Source organism: Chrysochloris asiatica, unplaced genomic scaffold, assembly GCF_000296735.1.
Source record: "Chrysochloris asiatica unplaced genomic scaffold, ChrAsi1.0 scaffold00144, whole genome shotgun sequence".
NCBI classification, from domain to species: Eukaryota; Metazoa; Chordata; class Mammalia; order Afrosoricida; family Chrysochloridae; genus Chrysochloris; species Chrysochloris asiatica.
In genome coordinates this window covers 712,591-724,982 of record NW_006408662.1, presented here as the reverse complement: position 1 = coordinate 724,982, position 12,392 = coordinate 712,591, and the positions used below count along the sequence as shown (strand labels likewise).

The following is a 12,392-nucleotide window of genomic DNA, read 5'->3' as shown; positions in this document are numbered from 1 at the left end:
CCTAACTATTGAAGGAGTTTCTGTATTGCAATGGTCTCATTAAATTCAAAGCACTGTTTTACTCTCACAAAGACCCTGTGGGCAGAATATCTTGCAGATTAGGAGATTGAAGAAATTACATGCTAAAGTAATATTCATGAATATCCATATAGGTATCTGGGTGAATCTATTGCAGAGATTAAGGTCTGATATACATTTTATCCTGTGTTCAATAACCATGTGCTGATTTCCTGCTATTCTTTCTTGTGTTCATTTATTAATTCAACCATTTACTTTAGACTTTTTTTGTCTTTCAAAGTTTCATTTAAATGCAGCCATTTAAGATGAAATTTAAATCTTATTGAAAACAGCCACATCATCATAGTCTTCAAAAGCACTTATCTGTTCCTCCAGCATATCTGTGCCAACTTTATCATCTTCAACCACACACTGCATTTGAAGTTGTTTTTTTTTTTTTGTTTTTTTTAATTCCGTATCACATTGGAACATGCTTAGAAGAGCCCCAGATCAAGCCATCTGCTTGAATGCACTCTTCCAATTTGGCCATGTCTTGCTTATCATCTCAAGGTTTCGCATAGAGTAAGATGGAAGACTTGGCAACTAATGCAGGCTTTTTGGTTTTCTTTGACTCATACTGTGCAAGGCGTTCTTCTCTTAGCCTCTTCGCTTCTTCACTCTCCTCCTCCTCATCAGATCCAAAGAGATCTATGTCACCGTCACCCTTCCTGTCTACAGCTCCACTTCCTGTGGTGTCTTCCACATTAATGGGCCCATACTTTCCCAAAACTTTCTTCACTCCTGGCAAGCTGGTCTTTTCCTTTTCATAAGACTTAATGTGATTATACCAACATAGGGCATGACACAAGTTGGCAGGTGGTGGGCCCAAGATTGCTTCAAATACTGCCATGTCTGCTTGTGATGGCACACACCCCTCAATGTACCTCTTATCAGCCAGGTAATCATTGAGTACCTGGAGGCCAATGAAGGTTTTCAGGTCTCCAAAACCTATGGTGTCCGTTGTATCAGGAGCTGGGTGACAGCAGAGGAAAGAGGAGTGCAGGAAATGAGCTCCAAATGCCAGGAGTGTGTGTGTGTGGGGGGGGGTGGCTATGACATATTTTTATGGGGCACACTTACTCTATGCCAGGCATTGTGCTAGGTATACAGTAGTGACAAAACACAGGTGGTCTCTGCACTCATAGAGCTCACCTACTATAGTGGTGACTGCTGATTAGAATCATCACGAGAGCTTTGAAAAATACTAAACCTAGCCTCATCCCAGAGATTCTGTATAGTTGGATTTAGAGTCATTGTATTAAACAGTACAGAACTTTACACAAAATATTCAAGAAAGCAATATCCATCTCATACATATGATAAATGTAACTAAGGAGTAGGGTCAGGGCTATGAGAGAGGGTAGCAGTGGTAAGGACAGATTTAGATGGTGTTCACTGAAGATTCCTCTGGGAGGTAGAGAATGAGTGAACCTGACTCCTGGGGAGGTCAGCTCATGCATAGGGAGAAGCACATCTGAAGTCCAAAGTAAGGGGAGTTAAAAGAGTAGAAACAAAAGATGGGGTTTTGTGATGAAGAAGACCAATGGGAAATGAGTGGAAGAAGGGGCAGAGGCCACCATAAGGAGTTTAGTGTTTATCCCCCATGATAATGGGAGTCCTAGAGGGCTTTTAAGTAGGAAATGGTGGGACCCAGTTCTCATTCTAATCGTAGGAAGCCCTGCTAAAACAAACGTATTCAGTTTGCTGCATATTGGATGTTTAAAATACTGCTCATGTTTGGGTTCTCCTAGTGAGATTTGGATTTAATTGGTCCAGAGTACAGCTTGGAATTTTTAAAAGTTATTCAGGTGATCTTAATGGGCAGCAGAGTTTGAGAAGCATTGACTAGATTGTTAATGGAGACCCAGTGGTAAATGGGTTGGGCTGACCATGTGATACCATGAGAGGGTATGTGAGCTGAATTTTAGAGGTAAATATAGCAGTTTCATAAGTGTCTGACTGTGACTAGCAGAGGAGCTTGTTGTTGTAGTTGAGTGCCGTTGAGGGGCTCCAACTCATAGCTACCCTGTATAGAGTTTCCAAGGAGTGGCTGGTGAGCTTGAACCACCAACCTTGAAGTTCAAACTGATTATACAGTCCAGCACATTAACCCACAGCCCCACACCAGGACTCCCAGAAAAGGAACAGGAGGCATCAAAATGATTCAGAAGACTAATCCAACATACAGATCAACATCTGGGAGGCATCAATATTTGTTGGTAGTTAAAGTCATAGGACTAGGAGAGAGCACATGGGAGAGAATGTAGAGAGGGAGGAAGACCTGAGTGAGCACTGAGGCCTGGTGGAAAAGAAGTTGCTTGCACAAAAGACTGATAGACCCAAACTCAAAATAATCATAATAATAAAAGTAGGCCAAATGGTCCAATAGAAAGTGGTAGAACCTAGAGTCTAAGACTCTTAGTCACCCTTCAAGCTTGGAACTGAACTCACCCATATGTTTCAATATATTGCCAAACAGTAGACTAAAAAATAAACAATAACACCTGGAAGGTACATACTTCTTAGAACAATGAGCCATTTGAGATCAAAAGGTTTGCCCAGGGATCAAACTTATAAGGCAAGAAATGAACAGGAAAAGAAGGACAAATGGGAACACTAAGCACAGATAAGAAATGGGAAGGTACAAATCAAAATGTGTATGAATTGTTGAATGGAAAAAAACAATTATCTCTGTAAACATTCACTTAATTCATAATAAAATTAAAAAGCAAGAAAGAACAGGCAGATGAAATGATGCTAGGGCAGAAAGAAGAGATCATACATAGAGTAGAGCTCATTGGCATCACAAGAGCAAGAGAAGGGCATGTCTCAGAGATGGCAGTGAGCCAGACAAAGGGACATAAAAAGTTGAGGGAGGTGAAGACAGGGTCTGCCGAATTCAACCCTTAGGACTATTGGTGATGACAAAATAATTGTGTGTCTCCTGGAATTCAGACTCTGGGTTCATAGAATTGAAGTGGCTCACCCAGACCATCTGCCTTTAAGTGTCCTTTTGAATCTTGAAGGGAACTGGTTCCCTGGAGAGTCCTTCATGTCAAACAATAGCCTTGTTGTTGTACTGTTAGGTGTGGTCAAGTTAGTTCCAACTCATAGGGATCTATGTACAACAGAATGAAACACTACCAGTCCTGTGCTATCCTCACCATCAATGCTATGTTTAAACACATTGTTGTAATCACTGTGTCAATGCGTATGACTGAGGCTCTTCCTCTTTTTTGGTAAACCTCTTCCAAGACTGGTCCCTCTTGAAAACATGTCCAAAGTACGTGAGAAGAAACCTTGCCAGCCTTGATTCTAAGGACCATTTTAGTTGTATTTCTTAAAAGACATGTTTGTTCTTCTGGCAGTTGATGGTGTATTCAATATTATTGGCCAACACCATAATGAAATGGCATAGTCTTCATTAATCTTCCTTATTCATTGTTCAGTTTTGCACACATATGAGGCAACCAAAAATCCCAAAGTCTGGGTCAGGCATATCTTCGTCCTCAATGTGACATCTTTACTTTTTAACACTTTAAAGATGTCTTTTGCAGCTGATTTACCCAATGATTTCTTGAATTGATTGTGGTTCCAAGTAAAATGAAATCTTTGACAACCTCAATCTTTTCTCTGTATATCAGGATGTTGCTTATTGATTCAGCTGTGAGGATATTTGCTTTATGTTAAGGTGTAATCCATACTGAAGGCTGTGTTCTTTGATCTTCATCTCTAAATACTTCAAGTCCTCTTTGCTATTAGCAAGCAAAGTTGTATCCTCTGCATATTGCAGGTTGTTAATATTCCTGAGCTCCTGATGCTGTGTTTTTCTTTATATTATTCAGATTCTCCAATTAATCTCTCCGCATATAGACTGAATAAATATAGTGAAAAGATATATACATGATTTACATCCTTCCCATTTTAAAACCATTCAGAAGTTCCTTGTTCTGTTTGAAAAACTGTCTCTTAAGTCTATGCAAGGAGCTCTGGTAGTGTAGTGGTTATGAATCGGGCTGCGAACCTTAAGGTCAGTGGTTCGAAACTGCCAGCCGCTCCGCGGGAGAAAGATGAAGCTTTCTACTCCCGTAAGGATTTACACCCTCAGAAACCCTGTGCAGGGTCGCTATGGGTCGGAACCGACTCGAAGGCAATTAACAACAAAGTCTATGCAGACTCCAAATGAGCAGAATTAAATTGTCTGTCATTCCCATTTTTAACAATATCTTCCATAACTGGGTTATTATCCACACAGCATAATTCCTTTGCAAAGTCAATCTAGCACAAATAAACGTCTTTGTGGTATTCTCTGCTTTCAGTCAAAGTCCATCTGACACCAGTAATGATGTCTCTGGTTCATCTTCTTCTGTATCTGCCCTGAATTTCTGACAGATACCAGTCAATGTAATGTTGCAACCACATTTTAATGATTTCCAGCAAAATTTTACTTGCATGTGATATTAATAATATTGTTTGATAATTTCTGCATTCTGTTGGGTAACCTTTCTTTGGAATGGGCAATCTCTCAGTTGTATGACCAGGTAACTATCGCCAAATTTCTTCATATAGACAAGTGAGCACTTCCAGTGTTGTATTCATTTGTGTGTTTTTCCTCTCTTCTTTCCTCCCCACCACCTTTTTTTTTTTAATTTTCAGTAAAGTTCCCAGCAATTTCTCCTAATGAAAAATTAAATATACATAGTTTCCCTTCCAGTACATGAAAGAAAAAAAAGAAATCAATTTCCTTTTTTCTTTCCTTTTCCCTTCATTTACATTTTACCTGTCTTCTTTGTCATCCAAATAAGCACATGTCTACAGTCTACCTATTGAATAATTTAACTCTCCCTTCCCTCCCACCTCTGGTAACCATCATAGAATGTTTATTATAGAGTGAAAACTTTTCTTGACTTTTTACAGTAGTAGTCTCATAAACTTCTGTCCCTTTGTGACCGACAAATTTCATTCTGCATAATGTCCTTCAAGTTCCTTCACTGTTGCATAATATTCCATTGTTTATATATGCCAAAGTTTACACAACCATTACTCTAATAATGGGTATATAGGCTGTCTTCATCTTTTGGCTATTATAAATAATGCTGCAATGAACATGGGTGTGCATATATCTATTCACATCACTACTCCTATTTCTTATTTCTCTATAAACCAAGTAGAGAGATTGTTGGGTATTTCTATTACCAATCATCTAAGAAAGTACCATACCATTTTCCACAGTGGTTGCAACATTTTTCAGTCCCAGAAACAGTGTATGAGGGTCCCATACTCTCCGGCATTCATTGTTTTCTAGTGCTTTTTGTTTTGTTTTGTTTTTAATTTTGTAGTTAATACTGGACTAAGATGATATCTCATTGTACTTTTTGCTTTACATTTCTCTAATGCAGTCCTCCACCACTATTCTGTCAGTCTATCACATTGTGGTGTTTAAGTGTGTCTATGATTCTGGAAGCTATGCCACAGGTATTTTAAATACCAGTAGAGTCACCCATGGTGGTGAGGTTTCAGTTCAGCTTCCAGACTAACACAGATAAGGAGAAGGAAAAATGGACTACTTCAGAATATTAAGTCACTGAAAACCTTATGAATAAAAGTGGAACACTGTCAGCATCAGAATGGTGTATATTGAAACGATGAAGAACACAAGAATATTGTTCGATGTAGTGCTAGAAAACAAGCTCTTCAGGTAGGAAGGCACTCAAAGTACAACTGGGAAAAAGCTGCCTCCTCAAAGTAGTTGACTGTGATGACACAAATGGAGTAAAGCTTCCAGCCCAAAATGAGGAGAAACAGTTGTAAACATTCATTAATAATCAGAACTAGGAATGTATGAAGTATGAATCTAGAAAAATTAGAGTCAAAAATAAAATGGAACACATAAAGATTGATATGCTACACAGTAATGAGCTGAAATGGACTGATATTGGCCATTTTGATTCTGACAATCACATGGTTACTATGCAGAGAATGACAAATTAAAAAGGAATGGCACTGCATTCATCATCAAAAAGAACACTTCAAGATCTATCTTGAAATACAACACTGTCTTTGATAGGGTAATATCCATATGCCTACAAAAAACACCAGTTAATAACACTGTTATTCAAATCTATACACCAACCATTAAAGTCAGTGATGATGAAATTGAAGAATTCTACCAAATTCTTCAGTGTGAAATTGATTTAATGTGTAAACAAGATGACAATTGGAATGCAAAGTTTGGAAACCAAGAGGAAATGTCAGTAGTTGGAAAATATGGCCTCAGTGAGGGAAATAATGCTAGAGATTACATGAGAGAATTACATCTTCATTGCAAAAACCTTTTTTAGACAACATAATATACACATCGATCTCACAAGATGAAACACAGAAATCAAATTGACTACACTTGTGGAAAGAGATGGTGAAAAAGCTCTACTTCATCATCCAAAATAAGATCCATGGCAGACCATAGAACACACGATCAATTATTCATGCAAGTTCAGGCTGAAGCTGAAGAAAATTAAAACAAGAGTGTGAAAGCCAAAATATGACCTTGAACATATCCCACTTGAATTCAGAGTTCATCTCAAGAAAATATTTGATGAGTTTGGCACCAATGACCAAAGACCAGAATAGTTGTGGGATGACATCAAGAGCATCATACAGGAAGAAAGCAAACGGTCATTAAGAAAGCAAGAAATGAAAAGACCAAAATGAATGCCAGAAGAGACTCTGAAACATGCTCTCCAGAGTGGAGATGCTAAAACAAATAGAATAAATGAAGATATAAATGAGCTGAAGATAAAATTTCAAAGGGCAGCTCAGTAATACAAAGTCAAATATTATAATGAAATGCAAAAACCTGGAGTTAGAAAACCAAAAGGAAAAACACGCTGAACATTTCTCAAGCTGAAGGAAATGAAAAAATTCAAGCCTTGACTTGAAATAGTGAAGGATTCTTGGGGTAAAATATTGAATGATGCAGAAAGCATTAAAATAATCACAGAGTCACTGTGCCAAAAATAAATGGTTGATGTTCAACCAATTCATGAGGAAGCATATGATGAAGAGCCAATGATACTAAAGGAAGAAATCCAAGGTACATTGATAGCATTGGCAAAGAACAAGGATTCAGAAATTGATGGAATACAAATTGAAATCTTTCAATGAACTGATGAAACACTGGAGACATTCTCTCATCTATGCCAAGAAATTTGGAAGACAGCTATCTGGCTAACTGACTGGAAGAGATCCATATTTGTGCCCATTCTAAAGAGTGATGACTCAATGGTATGGGGGAAATATTGAGCAATACCATAAATATTACATCCAGCAAAATTTTGCTGAAGATAATTTAAAAACATCTGCAGTAGTACATTGACAGTGAGCTATCAGAAATTCAAGTCAGATTCAGAAGATGAGTTAGAACTAGGGATATCATTGCTGATGTCAGATATGTCTTGGCAGAAAGCAGAGAACAGCAGAAAAGTATGTTGTTGTTATTGTTGTTAAGTGCTGTCGAGTTGGTTAGACTCATAGCAATCCTGTATAGGCATTTCAAGGAGCAGCTGGTAAGCTTGAACTACTGACCCTGTGATCTAAACTGACCTTGCAGTCCAGCGCATTAATCTGCAGCGCCACACCAGGACCTGTGCTTTATTGACTATGCAAAGGCTTTTGATTGTGTGGATCATAGCAAGCTAAGGACAATATTGAGCAGAATGAGTATTCCATAACACTTAACTGTACTCATGAGGACCCTGTACATAGACCAAGGCAAAAACAAGGGGACATCAAATAGTTAAAATCAGAAAAGGTGTGTGCCAGGGTTGTATTCTTTCACCATACTTATTCAATCTGTATGTTGAGCAAATAATCTGAGAAATTGAATTTTATGAAGAACAATTTGTAATCAAGATTGGAGGAAAATTCTTTAACAACTTGTAAAATCAGATGATGCATCCTTGCTTTCTGAAAGCAAAGAAGTCTTAAAATACTTACTGATGAAGATCAAGGATCATAGCCTTCAGTATGGGTTATACGTCAATGTAAAATATATATATATATACTCACAATTGGACCAACAAATAGCATCAGGCTAAATGGAGAGAAAATTGAAGGTGTCAAAGATTTCATTTTGCTTGTATCAATCATCAACACTCACAAAGTAGTAGTCAAGAAAGCAAAGGATGTATTACATTAGGCAAATCTGTTGCACGGAGTTCTTTAAGGTGATCAAGGGTAAAGTTTGAGGTGCCAAACCCTGGCATTTTCAATAACCTCATATGTAAGTGAAAGTTAGACAGTGAATAAAGAAGACTAGAGAAGAATTGATGCATTTGAGTTATGGTGTTAGAGGAGAATATTAAAAGTACCATGGACTACCAAAAAAAAAAAAAAACCACACAAACAAATCTGTATTGGAAGAAGTACAGCCAGAATGTTCCTTAGAAGCTAGGATGACACAAGATTTCATCTCTCATATTTTGGACATATTATCAGTAGTGGCCAGTCCTTGGAGCAGGACATCATGCTTGATAAAATGGAGAGTTAGTGAAAAAGAGGTGGACCCCCAACTAGATGAAATGGCATAGCAATGGGCTCAAGCATAGTAACAATTGTGAGATCAGCACAGGATTGCATATTGTTTTGTTCTGTTGTGTATAAGGTCACTATGAGTTGGCATCGACTCTACAGCACCTAAAAACAACAATGGAGTCCTGGTGTGGTGCTGTGGGATAAGCATTGGACCACAAGATCAGTTTGAACCACAAGGTGGTGGTTCAAGCTCACCAGCTACTCGTTGGAAACCCTATACAGGGTCACTATGAGTCAGAACTGATTGGGTGGCACTTAAGAGCAACAACACTGGCTAGTGAGTCCTGGTGTGGCACTGCAGGATAAACACTGGAATTCTAATGGCAAGATCGGTGGTTCAAACCCACCAATCTATACAGGATCACTATGAGTCAAAACCAACATGACAGCATTTAACAACAGCAATGGCTAGGAATCATGAACATTTCATCACATGTTGGTTGGTCACTTAAATATCTTCTTTAGTGATGTTTCTGTTCATGTTTCCTGTTCATTTTTTATTGGATTATTTGTCTTCTTGTTGAGTTGATGAAATGTTTTATACATTTAGACAGTAGCCTCTTATCTACATGTCACTGCCATACAAATTTTCCCCAATATGTTGTTTCTTTTTTTTTACTTTTTTGGTAAAATCTTTTGATACACATAAATGTCTAATTTTTAGGAGGTCCCAGTTACCTACTTTGTCTTCTGCTGTTTGTGTATTTTCAGTTCTGTTTGATGGTGTATTTATATCATGTATCAGAGCCCTTAAGTTTCTCCCCAGTGTTTTATTCATTTGTTGAAACATCTCGATTGGTATTCTGTCAATTCCTAGACCCTTGTTTTTCCCCAAACTACTAACCACAAGGTCAGCAGTGCCAATCCACTAACTACTTCTTAGTACAAAAATGAATTTTCTGCTCCTGTAAAGATTTACAGCCTAAAAAACCCTATATAGGTTCACAATGATGCACACAACAACAACTTAAGAAAGCAATCAAAAAGTATGAAGACTGTATTCTGTCAAACCTGATGAGGCTTGGAAAAACAAAGCATTCCCATTAAGTTCCAGCTCTCACAGGTTTCACTGTAGTAATAAGGACTCAGATGTCAATGGAACTGTCTGAACCTAAACCTTTACATTGCTTTCTAAAATGTAATATGACTTCTCAGTAATGCACTGAAAACGTTTATTGCTGACTAATACAGCAAATACAAAATTGAGGAGCAACTTTCTCAGTGACTTACAAATAAAACACTCTGGTTGTTTTATGGTAATGCTCCCTTTCTGGGTTATCTTGGGAAATAGGGCACTACTTGAACTTGACACTCATTTTCTCTTTATCGGAGTCACTTCTGTATGTCATTTCCATGAAGCTGAGAACTATTTATCCACGAACAGAACTATGCACAGTGTAGATGTTTTTCAAAATTCATTTAAAAGCAGTTGTTGGAGAAATATTGCCAAAATCCAAACCCTGAACATAGTGGAAGAACATCAAGACAATACACGTTGGCAGTTATACCTCAGCTTTTAGTGGCTTTCCTCAATGTAAAGATATATGGAAAGTCATGGTAAAGTTTTTAAATAACAAGTCCCAAATCAAGTTTATCAGATTTGATGTCCAAATTGCTATGCAGGGTTAAGATAGATAGTGGAAACCTAAAAGACTCTGATGTTTTATCTCCTCCCTTCTAATAAGTGTACAATGAAACTAGCGTATAGACTATAAAAGTTAAATCCTGCTTTTCCTAAGTGTCTTCACACTATGTTTTCTCAATTGTAGATTTGTTGTAGCTTAAATTATGTCCTCAAAAAATATGTGTTTAATTTGTTACTGTTGGGCCCATGGACATGATCCTGTTTGGAAATAAGAATTCTTGTTTGCTATGCTAAAGAAATTATACCAGTATAAGGTGGATCCTAAACCTAATCACTTCTGCGTTATAAAAGAGCAAAATAGACTCGTAGATATACACATGGGCAAGACATATAAGGATCCTCTATAAGCCAAGGAATGCTTATCACTGCCAACAAGGAAGGAACTGACATAGCTGAGACCCTGATTTGGACTTTTAATCTTCAGAACTGTTAAGAAAATAATTTTCTGTTCTTTAAAACCACCCACATTTTATGTTACAACAGTACTAGGTGACAGCAAAAATTAAGCACAAAATATTCCTCCCATGGCACAGTCCACACAACTGGATTCAATAATTCATTGCACTGGCCACACAGAACTCAGTCACAGTTACAGAGCTTATTAGAGAAGTTATCAGGTTACAACTCAGGTTGAGAAATGTTCAGGGCACAATTTTTCCAGTAAGGACAACCTTTCCTTAGCCATATTCACAGTCATATATCTTTCTGCCTAGCCAATGTTGAAGAGCTCTTTTAGGACAGCTAATAAATGCCTGCAAGATACACCACTCTACCATAAGCCTCAGTTTGAAGATACTCTAGCTTCCTAGGTCAACACACCTAGTTCTCCCAATTAAGCCTCCAGAGGCATTCCACTCTACAGTCAAAACTCCTGTCCAAAGTCACTCAGCTTTACCTTCATGGGCTTGGAAATCCACTGCTATAATCAATCCATAAGTATCTTCCTCCACTTTCTCTTTGGTGGAAACTTACAAAGACTATAGCTAGAATAGATATTAGATAACTCACTTCACTGCAGTGACTAAGACAATATTCAATAAGATATACCTCTAGGCTCTTTGAAAACATGTGGAAATGCATTTAATCTCAATGTACTTTTGAAGGTCTTATGTACCAAAAGAAAATGGTTAATGTTCAACGGTTTCAAGAGGTAGCATATGATCAAGAGACAATGACACTGAAGGAGGAAGTCCAAGGTGCATTGAAGGAATTGGCAAAGAACAAGCACCAGGAATTGATACAATCAAAATATAAATCTTTCAATAAAGTGAGGTGGCACAGGAGGCACTCACTCATCTCTGTCAAGAAATCTGGAAGACAACTATCTGGCCGACTGATTGGAAGAGATCCATATTTGTGCCCATTCCAAAAAGAGGTGACCCAATGGAGTGTGGAAATCATCGGACAATGTCTTTGATATCCCATGCAAGTAAAGTTTTACTAAAGTTAATACAGAAACTGCTACAATCATACATTAACAGAGAACTTCCAGAGGTTCAAGCCAGATTCAGAAGATGCCGTGGAACGAGGGATATCACTGCTGATGTCTGATGGATCTTGGCTGAAAGCAGAGAATATAAGAAAGATGTTTACCTGTGCTTTATTGACTATGCAAAGGCTTTCATTGTGTGGATCATGACAAGCTATAGATAACATTGTGAAGTATGAGTATTCTGGAACACTTCATTGTGCTCATGAGGAATCTGTACCTGGACCAAGAGGCAGTTGTTCGAACAGAACATGAAAACACTGGATGGTTTAAAATTAAGAAAGGTGTATGACAAGGTTGTATTCTTTCACCATGCTTATTCAACCTGTATGCTTAGCAAATAATCTGAGAAGCTGGGTTATATGAAGAAAACCATGGCATCAGGATTGGAGGAAGCCTCATTCACAACCTGCGATATGCAGATGATACATCCTTGCTTCCTGAAAGTGAAGAGACCTTAAAATATTTACTGATAAAGATCAAAGAGCACAGCCTTCAGTATGGATTATATCTCAATGTCAAGAAAACAAAAATCTTCACCACTGGACCAATAAACAACATTCTTATCAAGGGAGAAAAGACTGAAGTTGTCAAAGACTTCATTCTTCT

General features: G+C 37.9%; 1 pseudogene; it reads right to left on the bottom strand.

Moving 5' to 3' along the window:
* Positions 1 to 330: 330 nt before the first annotated feature.
* The window catches only part of LOC102816392, a 14,075-nt pseudogene continuing 2,013 nt past the window's right edge, over positions 331 to 12,392 (bottom strand).